Genomic DNA, 17,997 nt, shown 5'->3' with positions numbered 1-17,997 from the left:
GATGCCTTGACCACAAAGCGTGAAAAACAAAAGAACAATAAGGGAGATATGAAAGTGGAGGAGAGAAAAGTGAGACTAATATTGGACTATACGAGAGAATCCAAACAGATTGCAAATATTTTGAGAAAAAATTGGAAATTGTTACAGTTAGATCCAACTACTGGAAAAATAATGGGTAATCATCCCCTTATAACGTTCCGAAGAGCAAGAAACTTAAAAGATAGACTGATACAGAGCCATTTTCAAGACCATACGAAAAAGAAAAAGGGAATTCAATGGCTCAAGACCAAAGGATTTATCAAATGCCAACATTGCAAAGTTTGTCAAATTGCAGTAAACAAAAAAGAAGTAATGTTACCGAACAAGAAAATGTGGCAGATAAGACAACTGATTGACTGCGTCAGTACACATGTCGTATATGTATTAGAATGCCCGTGCCCTCTAAAATATATTGGAAGCACCAAAAATGAATTTAAAAAACGCATTCTAGAACACATCAGAGCGACGACTAATAAGGATAGAAGCAATGCAGTCGCTAAACATATGGAAGTGGCACACAAGAGCGACTGGAAACTCTTAAAGACATATGCACTGGAATACATTCTACCACATGAGAGAGGGGGAGATCAGGAAAAAGAACTGAGACGTAGGGAATCGAGACATATCCTGAATTTCCGAACAATGACCCCGTGGGGTTTAAATCAGAGCGAAGAACTCTATGTTCATTTGTAAATATTATTCTACTATCTGAGCAGACTGCAAGGGTCGATTTTGTAGGTGGTGGGGGGTTTGTTATGATATTTTTTGCCTTTTTTGAACGAAAAATGTGAGTCTTTTTTTGGAGCAATTTTAATGAAATGGAAAAACTGTAAAAAAGAAAAAATAACTATGATCTGTGTAAACCAACATGAATGTAATTTGACCAGGTGATGACTAAATCCCTTTTGTTAAGGTTGATATGGTATAATTCCAATGGGTAATCCAATGCCTTACATTTTATAACTTGGATGATTAATAACTTCATAAACTTGACCCCGAGGAAATTGGGTGAGTTTCACCAATTTTTTGTAAATAACTCCGTTGTTACCCACTGGAGGGAGTAAATGTTTCTGTTATTGTATTTTGTTTAGGGATGGCTATATAATAACCTAATGTTTTAGGATATACAACACACCCTTGTACATACCAAACAATTTGGTTAACCACCCCTTTTCTTGGCTTAATTTAGCCCACTGGAGGGCGCGATTATCAAATAATTTTTTGGAGTTAGTATTTGTTTCATAAAATGTATAACGCTAAAAGGCCAGTAGATAACCTTGGTTATAAAAATTAAATTGGTTATTGTCATCAATGAACTCCGATGAACTAATGTCACAGATCGTTTTTGTATATATAAAAATTGTAAATAATGGTCAAAAAACTACATTTCCCATCACACTTCCTGTGTTTCACAGGAAGTGAGGTCATCAGCATCATGGGTGTGGCGCTTCCTTCGAAAAATATAGAGGGACTCGTTACTGTGTTTTCTAAAGCTTACCGTGAACAAGCGACCGGTGGGTCGCGAAACGCGTTGGTTTTGTGTTTTGAAATGCTGGAAATTTGACGAATAAAACAGAAGACTGGGAGAAAAATCCTTTTGTGAGTGCGAACTTTTTCCCTTTCTTAAGGGAGTTGGAGAATATAACTTGAAGCAGGGCTCTGCTTAGTAGTTCGGCACCGGTGAATGGAGCGCCATTGGATTACAACTTTGAGCCAAACCGTGCAATATATATATATATATATATATATATATATATATATATATATTATGTATGTGTATAAATATATATATAAGGACTAGGCACATGCTTTTCTAATGTTCTCCGTCCATACTTTAAGCTAAACACAGTCTGAACATTGATGAATTGGTCTGCGCGCGGTCATATAGTCAGGAACGCTAACTGAGGGATAATGTTTACAAAAGCTGTAAAGTTTTTCATTTTTTCCTGAAGTTTGCGTCATGCCTGTATATAATAAAACAATGAGCTCTTCAGCCGCGCACCAAATATATGGCATTTTTTAACATTGTGCAGACCAGAGCGCTCTGCAAATGGTAACTCTATGCAAAGCTGTACACCAAAGATAGACAGGGAAGGACAGCGCATTGGGACAAATGGAAGATGGGATATCTGTGGGGGTAGGACGGGGGCTACTCTAAAGTCTGATGGTCTGTAGTATGAGGTATATTTCAAAGGAAACCTTGTGCTTTTAAAGAGGCTGGGGCATGGTGTGGGGGCGAAGGGGTAAGAAACCATACGTTTTTGAGACAAATCTGGGTTTTTAAAAGGACAGTAGGGTTGACACAGAATCCGGAAGGGCATTTTATTTAGCATTTACATTGTCACAAGTGGGTATAGAAAAGCGGCGTAGTGAAACTGTGTGATGAAGTACCATAAAAATAACATAAGGAGCTATAGTTACCAATAGCCTCAATACCAATTACCCAATAACCAGTCAGTTGGCAGTGAAGAAAGTTCAATCGTTTATTATACAGAATACTTTATAGAGGAGCCTCTCCCATCCTCACCCATCCAGGTGCGTGGAGAAGACTGCTGGCTTACATTCAAAACAACACATATATACTTTCGACATAGCGCATGAAACACCGTAGATGGAAAAACACTACTTGGCTCTTGGCCCTCGAGGAAGGACCACATACGGCACACATGATTAGTACAAAGCTCGGCTTTAGTTATTATTGGGGAGGTCAGGGGGGGGTGACTCCCGTTCGTCTCAGTGCCCGGAGTGCAGGCACGGGGCCTTCAGGAAAGCGCTTATCGCACCCAAAGCCAGATGCAACCTTGAGTCCCAGGACAGAGAAAGAATAACGGGTATTCAGCTGTCTCCAGCAAATCAACTAAGCTAGGGCATGACAGCCATTGGAAGGTAGCAAGTGATTCACTGTTCATGCCTAACGCAAAGGAGAAAAGATGGCGTCAGTATAGTTTTCGGCCTACACAAGGAAAACAGGACACACACACACACATATATCCCTACTAACTCAGTGAAAGAAGTTATAGATTACATTCTGTGTATACCTGTATGCTAGAAATATATAAATACATCATGCTAACACAATATACATATACGACCCATACCACTAACATAGGGGAATCAGAGTTTTATCCCTCAGTGACCCTGGGCAAACTACTGTACATCCTTGTTTTATAGCTCTCTTCTGTTAAAATTCCGAGTTCATGATAACTTGTTTCTATATAGTGTTCTCAATTACATTTCCTGCTAACCATGGAGGGTCTGCTGTGAGTTTTTTCGAGGCATTTATTGGGATGGAAAAAGTGTGGGGTCTCTGAAGGGGACGTGACCTATGTAATTAAGGGCTTGGCATATACATGTAAATTACTTTTCTGTGGTTCCCATAGTGTGCCACCTAACCGTTATTTTTGGTGCCTCTCTGAGCTTTCTGTAATTTCATCCAGATATATATAACACAACAACTAACATGCACGTAAAACCAGTCAGAGCTATTATTTTTTCAATGATCATAGTTGTTTAACATAAAGGAGTAACAACAATGATATTTTTGTAAATAACTAATTTTAATAATGTTTCAATTCTGAAATTGTGAGACCGTGAATTAAATATTACTGAATCCGGTGCAAGGGGTAGTGGTCTTCAGTGTCACAATCACTTATAGCATGTTCACTCTATGTTAGACATGTATGTCATTTTTCACTTCACATCTCCTCCTTCTGCATATCTGACATCTCATCTTTTCCCCTTCTGTTCCCTCTTCTTCTTCTCCCCTGAAATCTCTCCTTCACAATTGCCACTGGAATAAGTGAGCATTGCTCTGTGTGCTCTTCAGAGAGGCCAAGGAGTGGATGTTAATGTATTCTAACCACATTTTTGACCCACTGACAAACACTGTGAGAAACTCAAACTGCCTTCAGCATCAACTCCAGACATCCCAATAATGGCTGTTATAAAACAGCTAAAGACATCTAGTTTAAAAGTATGCAGTGTACAAAAGTTATATAATACATGGATGGAAATTAAAAAACAATCGGTGTTGTGGTGGAACGCCCACCGTAACACCCATTTCCTTCCCTTTCACGCTAAGCATAGCGTGAAAGGGGACCTTAGGCACCGTTAAGCCACGTTATGTGGCTTAACGTTGCCTTGTGAATAAGACGAAGCCCCTATCGCCACCAGGACATCAGAAAAAGTGACACTGTGGTGGCGATAGGGGCTTGTGAATATGCCCTCAGTGAAGACTGTGCCAGTGAAATTGAACGTTGAATGGCTGACTTACAAGGCTGCGTAATCGTAAATCTACCCTAGGCCTTTTGTTATCCAATACCAGACATCCCCTGCCCTTTATGTCACTCGTGCAGGACATTGTTTTCTACCTTTGCGACAATACTTCCGTCTTCCTCATCCTCCGTCTTTCCTCTTCGTTTGATTTCCCTCTCATGCGGTAGGAAAATGTCTGATGCCGAAATATAAGTTCCCCAATGGGTCCCACCGTAAACCTGCTCAAATTAAGCAGTGCCTGAGGGGCTCACCGAGCCATGATTTTGCTGAATTTTACTACCCCGAAAGCAGTCAAAGGGGCTCTTCTCCCTGCGTGTACCAGGGCCCATGGCTTCCTTGCTTCGCTACTGAAGACCTCACTAATCTAACAGGAAGGATCACGACACAGTAAAATAGACTAGCTTGCCCACGGCCACGAAGTTTTATCATGTGAGGAATCTAGGATTTAAACTTCCATGTGTGCCCTTCACATCGTCAATAATGAAACAGGAAACAAGAGTAACAATACAAGTAAGAGGCGGAGTGATAATTAATTGACACTTCAGTGCCTCCGTGATAAACTCACTACCACAAAGCCGTTTTCCTTTAGTGTTAGTCATACTTTCTCCAAAGCTGAAACTGCGTCAGCTGTGACGTGGTTGGTTTCCACAAACTACCTCTTGTGCACCAGGTGCAGACTTCGCCTCCAGTTATTTTTAGGCTGAGAGGTGGGGGGAGCCGAGCGAGGCGGATTGTCATCGGGTGACCTTGACTTGCTGGGTTGGCACCGTGTGAGGCGAAGGCCCTTGTCAGCACTCCACGGTAAGTAAGTCCTGCCATGCCAACATGTGCCCCAAAAGCTCTTGCGGACAAAAGATGCATTGATGTCATCACCGTGGGCATCGAAAACAGTGGATGGGCAAGTGCCCAGAGAGAGCTTCAGCCAGTAAGGAGGAGCTTCAGACAGTAAGGAGGTGTAAGGGGCAGTTCCGTGAGCTGATGGGCATTATGTCAGAACTGGCACAGACTCTGCAAAACCTTCGCATGTCCATTGAAAGTGACTTTCAGGAGTGTATTTCGCCCACCATTGTCATTAAACATATATTAGCACACAGTGTAGCTTGCTCTTATCTGTATTGAAATGGTAGTTGCATTTGAATAGGCTTACTACTACCTCTGAGGAGGCGGTGAAGCACTGTAGACACGCTTTAAAGTATGCTTAAATGTAGAACTTTGGATTTCAAACTTTTTATTGCCACAACCCCTTTTGAAAAAAGACCTTATTGGTGCTCAGCAGGATCAAAGCATATTTTTAACAATTATTCTATAAAATTGCAACTCTAAACATATTTAACAATTCAAATATTGGAGTTGAGTTATCCTTTCAAAAATTGCAATCAAATAGATGATAGACAACGTGGTATGGGCAGGCTGGTGTTTCCAAAGTGTAAAAGTATCTACAGGGTGATTCTTGATCAGAAATGGGGGAAAGGAAGGAGTTTGAGGATTACTTGGACACCTCTCCCTCTTTGACACTTACTCCCAAACAGGATACTAGTGACAAAAGATACTATTGATGGCCCATTACAGAGTGGCTCAATTTACCTCTGCGTTTTTCCACTAAAAACAACACAATGTTTTGTTTTGGCCAATTGGTCACCGATGACCATATCACATTTCCCCTCATCCCTGCCCTCTGCCTTTACATTAACAGAGATTCTCCTCATGAGGATACTGTTGTAGTCTTCCTTTTACCTGCTGCACTCTCCTTTCAATAGTTCTCTGCCTACCTGCTCAACTTGTGATGAGGTCATGCAGAATGTTGGAGTGGGTTTTGGAAGGGCGAGATTTTGATCGATACCTTATCACTATTGATCTAAACCCCGATCTGGTCGACTGAACCTTTGTTGCCTGTCATTGAAGGAAGAAAGTGCCTCTGTTACCAAGCTAGTTCACCCAATAAAGGACCCCGCTCCAAAAGATCACAAACAACTTCTAGCTTTCAAAAGTTTATTGTAAAGATATGATAAGCTGCAAATACAGGCATCTCAGAATGAGATTCACGAGATACACAGGTCCAACTACATACATGTGCTCTCTGAAAGCCCTCAGACGAGCAACGGAAATTACTAACACAAGTTCTAAGAATAATAAAGCTATCAGCATTGACGCATATCTCTCCTTCATTTAAGTTGGAGGAAAACACACAGGTTAGGCTGTCCCTACCCTGCTCTAGATGGTATCCCTACTTAACCAAATCCCAACCTAACAAAGGTGTCAGCAGTGAATGACCCCCAAGGGAAGTCACTCACTCTAAGTCTCTTGGTGAAAACCTATAGTTCTCCAGTCATGACCCCTCTCTGCCTACCCATCCGCTCTCTAAAGGGTCCTCAGGTATCTGCTCTAACTCCACCCAGGGGTGCTGTCCCTAATACAAAACAGTCAACAACATTTGAGACGCCCCTCATGAGACGCCCCTCACGTGGTGTAGCTTCTGGCTTTTTCCATGCTGCTTTGTATTGGGCCTCATACGTTGGAGTTGACCTTGCTTCTCAGACTCTTCTCCGGCCCGCTGATACCCCTTAAACATTCCGGAACCCTCCTCCATGTCTGGGCCGTCTACTGAACAGACCTCTATTCATATTATTTATAATCGGATCCTCCCTTTCTCTTGCAGACAGACATCTGCAGCCAAGAACCCAACTCTCATAGACTTCCAAAAAGGTTCGCAACATTTCTCGGCCCAGACATGTACGTGTAAATCAATGTTAAAACATTTCAGGCCTACAATATTTCTCATAATGATTATAGCATTCAACTTCTTCATTAATTAAACATGTTAATACTCTTATTCTATTATTCAGTAAACACATCTATAAATCATGGCTCATTAATGCAATGACCAAAACATTAGTTCAATCTATGTCGTGAAAAGAAACACCCTCTAGCTTTGGCCCTGAGGCCTACCACATTCTGCGTTTAACCACATGCCATCTTACATTTTAACAGCTACACGACATGGATTCAGGAATAATCACATCTAATAAAATCATATAGTGTCACACATTTCTGTATTAGTTCCACTTCTACTTAAATCTCTACATTAGCTATACATTCAGAATATAATTGCAGATACTACTAGCACTCATGGCATTTCTCCTCATGATTTGTGCTTACTACAGGTAAGTGTGATGCACTCATACATTTAGGTCAGTTTGCGCTCTCTCAGTTCCCCCCTTTGATGACCTCTCGGGGTCATCACTAACATTTAAACTGTAGTTATTGCTAGCATAACTTGTCTCTGCGTTTCCAGAGCCCTCAGACTCCTGTACTGATTATCTTGTATGGCAGCCAATCTCTGCAGCTGCTCTCTTTGGGCCCTTTCTGACCTTCTTGCTCTGTACCATTTGAATACCCTCACCAATCCCCACAATATGATCCCACAGATCAATATTATGATGATAGGTTTTAGTATATACCACACAAAGCTTTTGCCTAAGGTGGAGATCCACCCTCCAACTTCACTCATTCCGTGGCCCACCTTTTCCCAGACATTTTCTCTACTCAAGTCTTCGATCTCCTTGTGAATATCAGTTATGTTCCTAATAACTTTCTCAAGGGGCTTCGAATTGTCTGGAATGTAAGTACAACATTCCTGGACCTTCAAAGCCTTACAGACTCCGCCCTCTTTTGCTAGTAGGACATCTAACGCAAGACGGTTCTGAAGAACCATAGCCCTTATCGATTGCATCTCTCCCTCTACCAACATTAAGGACTGAGCAGTGCTGGCAGACAACCTGTCGACGACTGTTGCCAGTCGTCTAATTTTAACATCATTAAGGATTAGTCCCAAAAGAGGGAACATAGCTCCAAAGACATCTCCAACCATTTCTGCATCACCTACATCTCTCCTTCCCCTCGATGATGTCTTGCCCTCGATGATCACTAAGTCTTGTGCATGATATATTTTGGGGAAGACAATTGCTAGGTAACATGATCCATACCAGTTGTCAGGTAGTCTCACGTAGGCATTTCTTCCACATACAAAATACACATTTGGAATCACTTGCATTCCCTTCAGGAAATCTTTAGTATAGTACTCTATATTGAAAGCATGTTCACAGTCGACTTCTCCCACGTATACATTTTCATAATACGTTTTGGCTCGGTGAAGACATAGCTTTCCTCTCTGCGCCTTATCTAAAGCTATTGGACCACTACTACCCTTTCTCTTGTGTGCCTTCTCTTCCTCGGTCCAATCTGTTTTCCATTGTCCTGATTTTTTCAAAATCTTTTGTCTCCTGTAACGATCATCCACCTGCCCTATGAACTTCTTCTCGACTTCTGACACTTTGCATGTCAGGTTATTTCTACGGGCATGTGAAGTATCTAAGGTAATCCAAGGAATGAAGAACTTGGCCAGTCTGTCTTCACTCTTCCAGTAGTCCCATTTGTTCATCTGCTTATAATTTGGGACTTCTGGCAACACTGAATCATAGTTGGAGAAATAGTATTCAAAACTATCTCTCTCATAAAATATACTAAGCAATAAGCTACATGTAATGCCATATGTCAGCGGGAGGTGATGATATCTAATGCCTTCATCTACAGACGCCGGCAACTGCATGCAGACGTAACAGTCCTTAACCTCCATGGCATCCACGTATTCATATAAGAGTTTGGCATAAGCATTTGACCTAAAGTCTCCTTGGGACTCATCTACGTGTAATCTGCGGGCTTCTGCAGCTAATAACGCTTTCTTTTGAGTGTTTTCCCTTTTCTCACCAGCAACAGTGGGTGTAAGCGTTTCTACAGATTTCACATCAGTTACCTTCGCCTCTTCCTCATGTCCCTTTACATAAGAAATTGTTACCACTAAAGCTATTAATATTATCACTCCTACTATTAGTGTACCTATTATACATTTAGCTCTGCGGTTCTGGGTGCCGGCTTCCATTTCGTCAGACAATATGGCTCTCTCTTATCTTGGCACAAAGTTCCTTTCTTCTCGTTCCTTTACAGTCTCTTTTTACTCCTTTTGTCTTTAGAATCCACACAACTGGAAGCTGACAACCTTTTTCGCAAAAGTCCTTTAACAGTTCAATAAAGACAACCCTAGCCCTTCTCCATCAACTCAAGGGAAGTTCCCTAATATTCTCTGCTTCCTGGGCGCTAGGTAATCTTCTTTTTCTGCTCGCTTTATTTACAAAGTCCTTTAAGCATCTACTATCAGGTTTGTGCCTGCAGCTTCGATAGCAAAGTTCAGTATTTCCAAACGAAGATTATGCTCTTCATGGGCTGTTATCGTTGTACCAAAGTCGGGGAATTGCAATTCTGAAAGAAACATATGTTTTAACTTGCTGAGGCGGGGAGGTCTGGGGAGCATGAATGTTAGTGACCCTTCTTGTTCGACTCCGGGTACCAACAGTCGTATTTCCACGGTGACGATGGGCTCAGAACTGGACACCACCACCGCTCGAATCCTCCCTGTCTCCTGTTTCAAAGACATTTGTCGCCAGATATGTCCACTCAGGGGTGGAGTATCTTCTGCTAGGCACACGCACTCTTCTTGACCTTCTTCGGTCTGGTGCTTCAGCGCCCTGAGCACCTTCTTCCGGGTCTGAGTCTTCTGATATCGGAGGAAGGGTTATCTCTGGAGTTGACCTCAGGCTAGAGCTCCTTCTTTGCGGCCAATTAGCTTCTCCACGTGCCCTTCTACTCCGTCTCCTTCTTGTCTGTTCTCGCTCTCTGTCAGACTTGTCAGTGTCTGACTCGTACTCCCAGCTACTTTCTCCTTCTGTAGCGTCGTCTGTTTCGCTGTTGTACTGACCGTCCTCAGCTTGGTCAGACTCGTTCCCTGCTTCCGCTGGCACCTCTACAGCTTGGCTAGCCCCCTCTATGGCTTCTCGGTCCTCTGTTGGACGTCTATCCGAGAGAGGAGCTGTTTCTTCCAGAGGTGCTGGAACCCTTCGCGTATGTGACGCGTGGATCCAATTGGGCAGGCCTCCCACCTTCACAGCCGTGTTCGTGATCAGGATGATCTGGAAGGGCCCACGCCAACGAACATCCAAGCAGCTTCTTCTCACATGTTTTTTCACCAGGACCCAGTCCCCAGGATACAGGTCATGGCACGGGCCCTGGCACGATGGAACCTCGGCAGCCTGCACCTGAAGGGACACAGAATGAATGGCGTCAGACAGCCCCTTACAATAGTCCAGGATCATATCATCTGTGATATTTAACAGTGCAGTAGTTGGGACAGATGGCAGCCTCATTGCTCTCCCCATTAACACCTCATGTGGTGACAACCCCGTTCTTCTGTCTGGGGTACTACGAAGGCTCATGAGGACCAATGGCAGGGCGTCAGGCCAACTCAGGGTCGTTGAGGAGCACACTTTTGCAATTCGGGCTTTGATCGTGCCATTGATCTGCTCCACAATTCCTGAGGCTTCTGGTCGGTAACTACAATGCAACTTCTGATCGATATTCAGCGCTGCACAAATCATCTTCACAAGCTCGCTGTTGAAATGCGTTCCCCTATCTGATTCCAAAGAGGCCGGCACCCCGAAGCGCGGAATGAGTTCCCTAAGCAGTAACTTGGCCACTGTGAGGGTGTCGCACCTACGTGTAGGGTATGCCTCAACCCATCTGGAGAACACACAAACAACCACCAGGACATAGCGGAGGCGGTTGCATCTCGGCATTTCAATGAAATCTATCTGCATTCGATTGAATGGACCTCCAGACCTTCCTATGTGACTCAGTGCAACTGGTGTTCTTTTCCCTACGTTCAGCTGCTGACAGGTCACACAACGCTGGCACACTGCTTCTGCTGCTATTCTAAACTTAGGATTGTACCAAGTCTGTCTAAACACTCTCAGCATAGCGTCTCTCCCTAGGTGTACGGGACCATGTATGTGTCTGGCCATTGGGCTCACCATCTCATTGGGCAACACTGCTCTGCCGTCTGCTGAGACCCAAAAATGGGACTCACCCACTACACATCCTGCCTTTTCCCATGTTTCTTTTTCAAAATCAGGAGCATTTTCTTGCATGTTTGCCAGTTCGTCCCAAGTATCAACAGTTTCCAATATCATGGCTAATTCAGTCCTTACATTTATTCCACCCACTTCCACCTCTGTGAAAGAGTACCCTTGTTCTGCGCAATACCGCGCGACTTCGTCGGCATATCTATTGCCTTTCGAGACGAAGTCCTCATTTCTGGTATGTGCGGTGCACTTTACAACTGCGATACCTGCTGGGCATTGCAACGCCTCTAACAACAGGCGCACAAACTCTCCATTGCGAATGGGAGAGCCTGAAGAGGTCATGAACCCTCTTTGAGACCATAACTGCCCGTAATCATGAACCACCCCATAACCATATTGGCTGTCGGTGTATATGGTGACTCGAATTTGATTGCTTGCCAAGCAAGCACGTGTCAAGGCAATAATCTCGGCTACCTGAGCGGAGTGTACTCCTTCCAGGCACCCAGCTTCCACAACTCCAGTAATTGTACAAACAGCATAAGCTGCTCTCAACTGCCCAACTTCGTCTCTTACACATGAGCCATCGACAAAGAAAATTTCGTCTGGGTCGGTCAGTGGCTCATCTACGATGTCGGGTCTGGGTTTGGTGCATAGTTCAGTCACATCGAGGCAGTCATGGTCTGTACATTCATCATCATCCTCGATATCATTTGGGAGTGGCATCAAGGTGGCAGGGTTCAAAACAGAGCATCTCTTGAGGGTCACATTCTCTGCAGCAAGAATAACTTGCTCATAGCGCGTGAGCCTGCTGTTGGTCAGATGCTGTGTTTTGGTCCTGGTCATCAACAGTTCAACAGAATGGGGCACGCACACCTCTAACGGGTGCCCCATGACGATATTTTCACATCTTTCAATGCTGACACCCGTTGCAGCAACGGATTTGAGACATCCGGGCAACGCTGCGGCTACTGGGTCTAAAGTAGCCGAGAAATAAGCAACTGGTCTACGGGCATTCCCATGGATTTGGACTAACACAGACAACGCGCAACCTTCTCTCTCACAACAGTAAAGCAAAAATGGTTTATTGTAATCAGGCATTCCCAATGCCGGAGCACGACACAGGTCCTCTCGCAGCTGTAGGAATGCCATCAAACAGTCTTTGTCCCATGGTACCGGATCGCTCACCTCCTTGTGCGTCAGTTTTTGCAAGGGCTTTGCTTTCAGTGAAAAGTTCGCGATCCACTGTCGGCAATAACCCACCATCCCTAGGAACATCCTGACCTCTCTCTGTGTCTTAGGCGCATTCATTTTCATGATCGCCTCTATCCTGTCTGGTGACACCTTTCGTTTGCCTTTCTCTATTCTGTGTCCCAAGTACTGCACTTCTGTCAGGCAGTACTGCAATTTTCCCGGGGACACCTTGTGCCCATTGGCAGCTAGGTGATTTAACAAAGCAATGGAGTCCTCCCTGCAAGCTTCTTCTGTTTCTGATGCCACGAGGAGGTCGTCTATGTACTGGACCAGAACTGACTTCTGGGGCAGCACTAGACTTTCAAGATTTTTCTTCAAAAGCTGGTTAAAGATCGATGGGCTCTCTGTATACCCCTGAGGAATGCGACACCATGTTAGGACGCGACCTTCCAGCTTAAATGCGAAAAGAAAATGGCTTTCTTCGTCCAGAGGGATCGAAAAGAAAGCCTGACAAAGATCGATCACAGTGAACCACTCAGCTTGGAATGGAATCTGAAACAGTATCACTGATGGATTCGGCACCACTGGACAACACGAAACGACTATGTTATTAATCTTTCGGAGGTCCTGCACTATCCGAAATTTCCCATTTGGTTTCTGCAGACCCATAATCGGGGAGTTGCATGGACTACCCACGATTTCTTTCAGTATTCCCTGTTTAATCATGGACTCGATCACGGGCTTTATGCCTGCAATCGTTTCTGGAGTCAATTTATATTGGGGTGTTCTTGGGAACTCAGCATGCGGTTTCACTACAATTTTCACTGGGTCCACCCCTTTGACCAATCCAATCTCTTCCCCAGTGAAGTCCCATACTTCTGGTGCCACTGTCTCTCTCAAGTCCCAGGGGAGCTCATCTACTGTCAAAGTAGGGTACAGCTCCACGCATATTCTTGAGTTTGCAACTTTGAAGTCTGCGTCATCATCATTGGTCAATACCTCCACTCCCTGAGGTGTACAGTATATTGTACAATTCAATTTACACAACAGGTCTCTGCCTAGCAAACACACAGGACTTGAATCGCAAACCACAAACTGGTGCTCATCGCTGTACTTCCCTATTTTCACCTGTACTGGTTCTGTCAATTGGCTGGTTATTCTCCTGTTTGCGACCCCCACCACTTGTATGGTCTCTCCAGACATGGGCAGGTCTGGAACTGCAGCTGATCTGATCGTGGACCTAGTGGCTCCTGTGTCCACCAGAAATGTCGTGGGGCACCCTGCTACTTCTGCTTCGACATAGGGTCCCCTCTGGTCCACCTCCAAGGCTGCCCCGAGGGTGCAGTCTTCTCTTTCCACTCTCTGTCCGGTTAATGGGTCCACATAATAGCACTCTTCTCCTTCTACAAACAGGGGCATCTGTCTATAGGTCTTACCCATAGTCCCTACTCGAGGAGGTTGCGGGAACTGGGCTCGGGGAGGAGCCCCCCCCCCTTTGAGCACCTTTCCCTGGTATGGCGTCACCCCTCTTGTAGGCGCGCTCTGGACCTCTTCCTCCTCTATCTCTTGTTCTCCTATCTCTACATTGTAGGGACACTCGCGTTTCCAATGCCCCACCTCGTTACACTGGTGGCACCTAGTCGTTTTCTTCAAGGCAGCTATGTCTAATCTGGGTCTAAAGGTGGAACTCTCCTCATTGCCCTTGTTCTGACTGTACTGCTTCTTTCCTCCTGTACCTATTCCTTGCTGCTGTTGCTGCTGTCCCCCCTTTCCTGCTGCCTGCATCTGTACCACCATCAACTTTTCTTTTAGTTTCCTAGCCTTGGAGTCTATCTCATCACAGCAGTACCTGGCATACCTCAGTATTTCGTCTAGGGGTTTATTTTGCCAACAAATCGAGTGTTGCTGAATCATTAAACTAATATCCGGTCTCAGTCCCAGGACGAACTTGGACACGAATTGCCCTATGTCTTTTGGATCCATTACATCCAGGCCGCTATACTGTTTAAACGCCTTCAGCAATCTCTCGTAATATTCGTGGACGGTCTCTTTGGGTTCCTGTCTGGTTCGGTCTATTCTGACCCAATCTATGTCTTGCATTGGCACTTTCTCTTTCAGCCAAGTCATCACTCTCTCGAATTTTGCCATCACAATCTCGGACGGCCCATTAGTCTTAGCATCTCTCTCCGGCTCCGTTGTGGGCCACTCAGCGCTAACCTTGCATGCTGTCCACAGATCTCCTGGTACTACAATGTCGAACAGCGTGTTCAGATCTATCCATAGGACCTTTGAGATTTTTACAAATCTCTCGACTTGCTTGTACCACTCCACTGGGTTTTCCCGCAATTTGGGGAAGGAGGTGGTAAAAGCAGCTAAATCTCCCCTACTCCAAGGGACATGCACATAGTTCCCATTGGCGACTTCACGCAAAGGGTATGCTTCTATTCCCTGCAGCCTTCCTGGTGTCGTACCAAGCGTGCTTCTCCTGACGGTCCCTTTCTTGGACCACCTCTCTTCCCACTTATCTAGTGCCCTCCATGTCCTTATTCCAGTGATCAGTTCCCTTATGTGCGTTTTCAGCCCAATCGTTCTCCTCTCATCTAGGTCTCGATCTGTGTAATGTAGCCTATGGTTACCCTGTAATGCTTTGGTTCTTGACAGGTCCACCATATATTTGCCTGCTAGTTCGACTAACTTCTCATGGGTTGCTCTCGCTTTTCGAGTGATGTCCTTTGCCATATACAATATTTCATCCTGCTCATACATTTCTATTCTTTCTAAAGGCAGGGTACCATCTACCATGTCATCCAGGTCTGACCTTAAGCTGGCGACATCGAGTCTCTTAGCTTTTATCTCAGCTCGCAATATGTCTTTCGAAGGGGGCTCACTGGTCTCCCTACCATCCCAACTCCGAGCTCTACGTTTGGGCTCGGGAGAGTTAATGAGTGCTCTCCCCTGCTCCCATCTCTCCAGGTCCCATGCTCGGCCATCCGATCTTGGAAGGTGATGGAACACGGGCCTGTTACCCCCACTCTTGCTCTGCCCACTCTCTCCTGCTTCTCTCCTTTCACCATACTCCTCTCTGTTATTTTCCCTCTGGTCGCTACTCTCCCTTTGCCTAGTATCGCTCAGTATCCGATACGATCCTTCCTGGTTCCCCATATTCCCTGGGCTGCGCTCATTTCCGTCATCACAGGGACTATGGTGCGACCTCTCACAACTCCCATTCTGTTCTCTGGTGCCGGGCACACAGTGTGGACACTTAAAGCTGTTTCTGTACTCTTGCGCTCTCCTCTCCCCTTCACTGAGTATTGGGCACGCCACCCCTCCACTCCCGGGGCCCCCGTTTTCCAGGTCTGTTCTATCCCCACTCCGGGCCCAATGGGTGACTCCCCTACTATCTCTCTCTCTCCAGTCCCACTCCGGGCTGCTCTCCCCAGCCCCGCAGTGAGTCCGAGCTCGGCTGTCCTGACTTTCCCTTTCAGCTTCTGCAGCTATGATGCTCTTATGAGCCTCCACTGCCTCATCCCACTTCTTCATGTACTCATTTAGCTCTTGAAAGGATTTTCGTCCAGATCCCCTCAGATCCACTGGCCATCTAGGGCCCCCAGGGTCCCCTCCTGGATCCCCTGCTGTGTGCATCGGGGTGCTCCACTCTCTTGGTATCGGCATCTGACTTGGGGAATTAATCGTATCGTTCCTCCTTGCCGTCCCTGCTCTTTCTCTGTCCTTCCGTACCCGTTCTTCCCCTCTTGCTCTCTCTGGGTCATATATCGATACTATAGGACCTATGGTAACAGGTACCTGTAGTGCAGCTGGTAATCCGTAGGATGTGGCGCACTCCGTTTCCGGCGCTCTTTGTACCACAAACCTCCCGACTACCTGTTGCACCTGACTAGGCTGGGACAGCTCTTTCTTTGCCTCAGGATCCCACTCTGAACTGGGAAGCGGTCCATGCTCTCCTGCATTGCCCCCCTTTTCTCTTTCACTATGCTCGACCTCTCCCCCTGCTCTATTATACGGGGGTGGCCTGTCTGTCAGTAATCTGTTTATCAGGCTGTCCTCTGTTTCGCTCTCATCATCTTCTTCTAGGGGGCTTTTATTTCCGGGCACCTCTAACACCGGGTACAGTTTATTTACTTCCATGTTATGCACTCTCCATCTTTTAGCATCCGCATCCCACCTGGCATCCTGCACTGCCCTTACCGATCGTTTCACCCTTTCTTGTCGTCTGTTCATATTCTTTTCATGCGCTGCCCTAATCCATGCATCAAGAGCTTCAAACTGGGTCGGTCTAGGCAAGGGTCTCTTTGAGGTCATGACTGATTTTAATCGATGTAACACCTCTAATCTGAACGTCCCGTACTTCGGGAACGTCAGTTCCTCATTTCCTTCTGTGATCTTACTCCACTCTGATATCCAAAGGATCGTATGCAGCCCAACATTCACTGCCATGTAACGGGCCGGCATACCCTCCGGCGGGGCTTCTTCCCCCTCATACGATCCCCGCTTCTCTTTTTTAAACGCCGCTCTCAACCATTTAAAACACTTCATAATTATGCGCACAATATCCAGCCTCGCTACTCTGTTTACTTCCTGATGACAATCCACCAATCCTGTCGCGGCTTTGCTAACTTGGCCTATCGCAGCGCGGTCTTTCTCCGGTCGGCCAATCACAGAGCGACACTTTCTGACGTCTTTGCTAGCTGGCCTATCACAGCGCGGTCTTTCTCCGGTCAGCCAATCACTGCGCGACACTTCCTGACGTCACTTTTCTCCGCTTCGCAGCAGCACCCCTCCTTTCTCAACTCGTCTCCCGGTCATGCATGCGTCCCATTCATACACCGAAAAATGACTACTTCCGACCAAGCGGTCACTTCCCTCGACTGTACGTCCACAGTCTATATGTAATTGTCAACACAACTGACGAAATGTCTATCGTCTCTCTGATAGGTTGCTTACACACACAGTAACTTCCGACCAGCGTCCGTTACTCACGCACTCACTCTTACGTTCCCCCTATCTCGGTCTTTCGGGTGATCAATGGTACCTCATGACCCCCTTCACACTGTTTGACAATTACTCTGGGTGTCCGATACACCCGAACCACTTAAGCTCTCACTTAAGATTTCCACCGGTTGCGCGCGCTCACAACCTGTTCCACAGTCACTCTACAGACATTCAACTCCGCCAGACATTACAACATAGATACAATACAAAAACACCGCAATCTAACACGCATGACCCTTTATACTCACTCTCGACCGATACTGCTGCTTTTTCTGTCTCACGTCATCCGGATCTTCTTCAGCGGGCGGTTCTTCCGATCATCGATTTCTAGGGGCCTTGGGGTAAGCTAACCTGGCCTAGGTCACCGTCCTCAAGAAGGCAACCATCCTCTATAGCTACCAACTGGAAGGGCGAGATTTTGATCGATACCTTATCACTATTGATCTAAACCCCGATCTGGTCGACTGAACCTTTGTTGCCTGTCATTGAAGGAAGAAAGTGCCTCTGTTACCAA

The sequence above is a fragment of the Lissotriton helveticus genome, chromosome 7 (genome assembly GCF_964261635.1).
Source record: "Lissotriton helveticus chromosome 7, aLisHel1.1, whole genome shotgun sequence".
Classification (NCBI taxonomy): domain Eukaryota; kingdom Metazoa; phylum Chordata; class Amphibia; order Caudata; family Salamandridae; genus Lissotriton; species Lissotriton helveticus.
Note: the sequence above shows the minus strand (reverse complement) of the source record.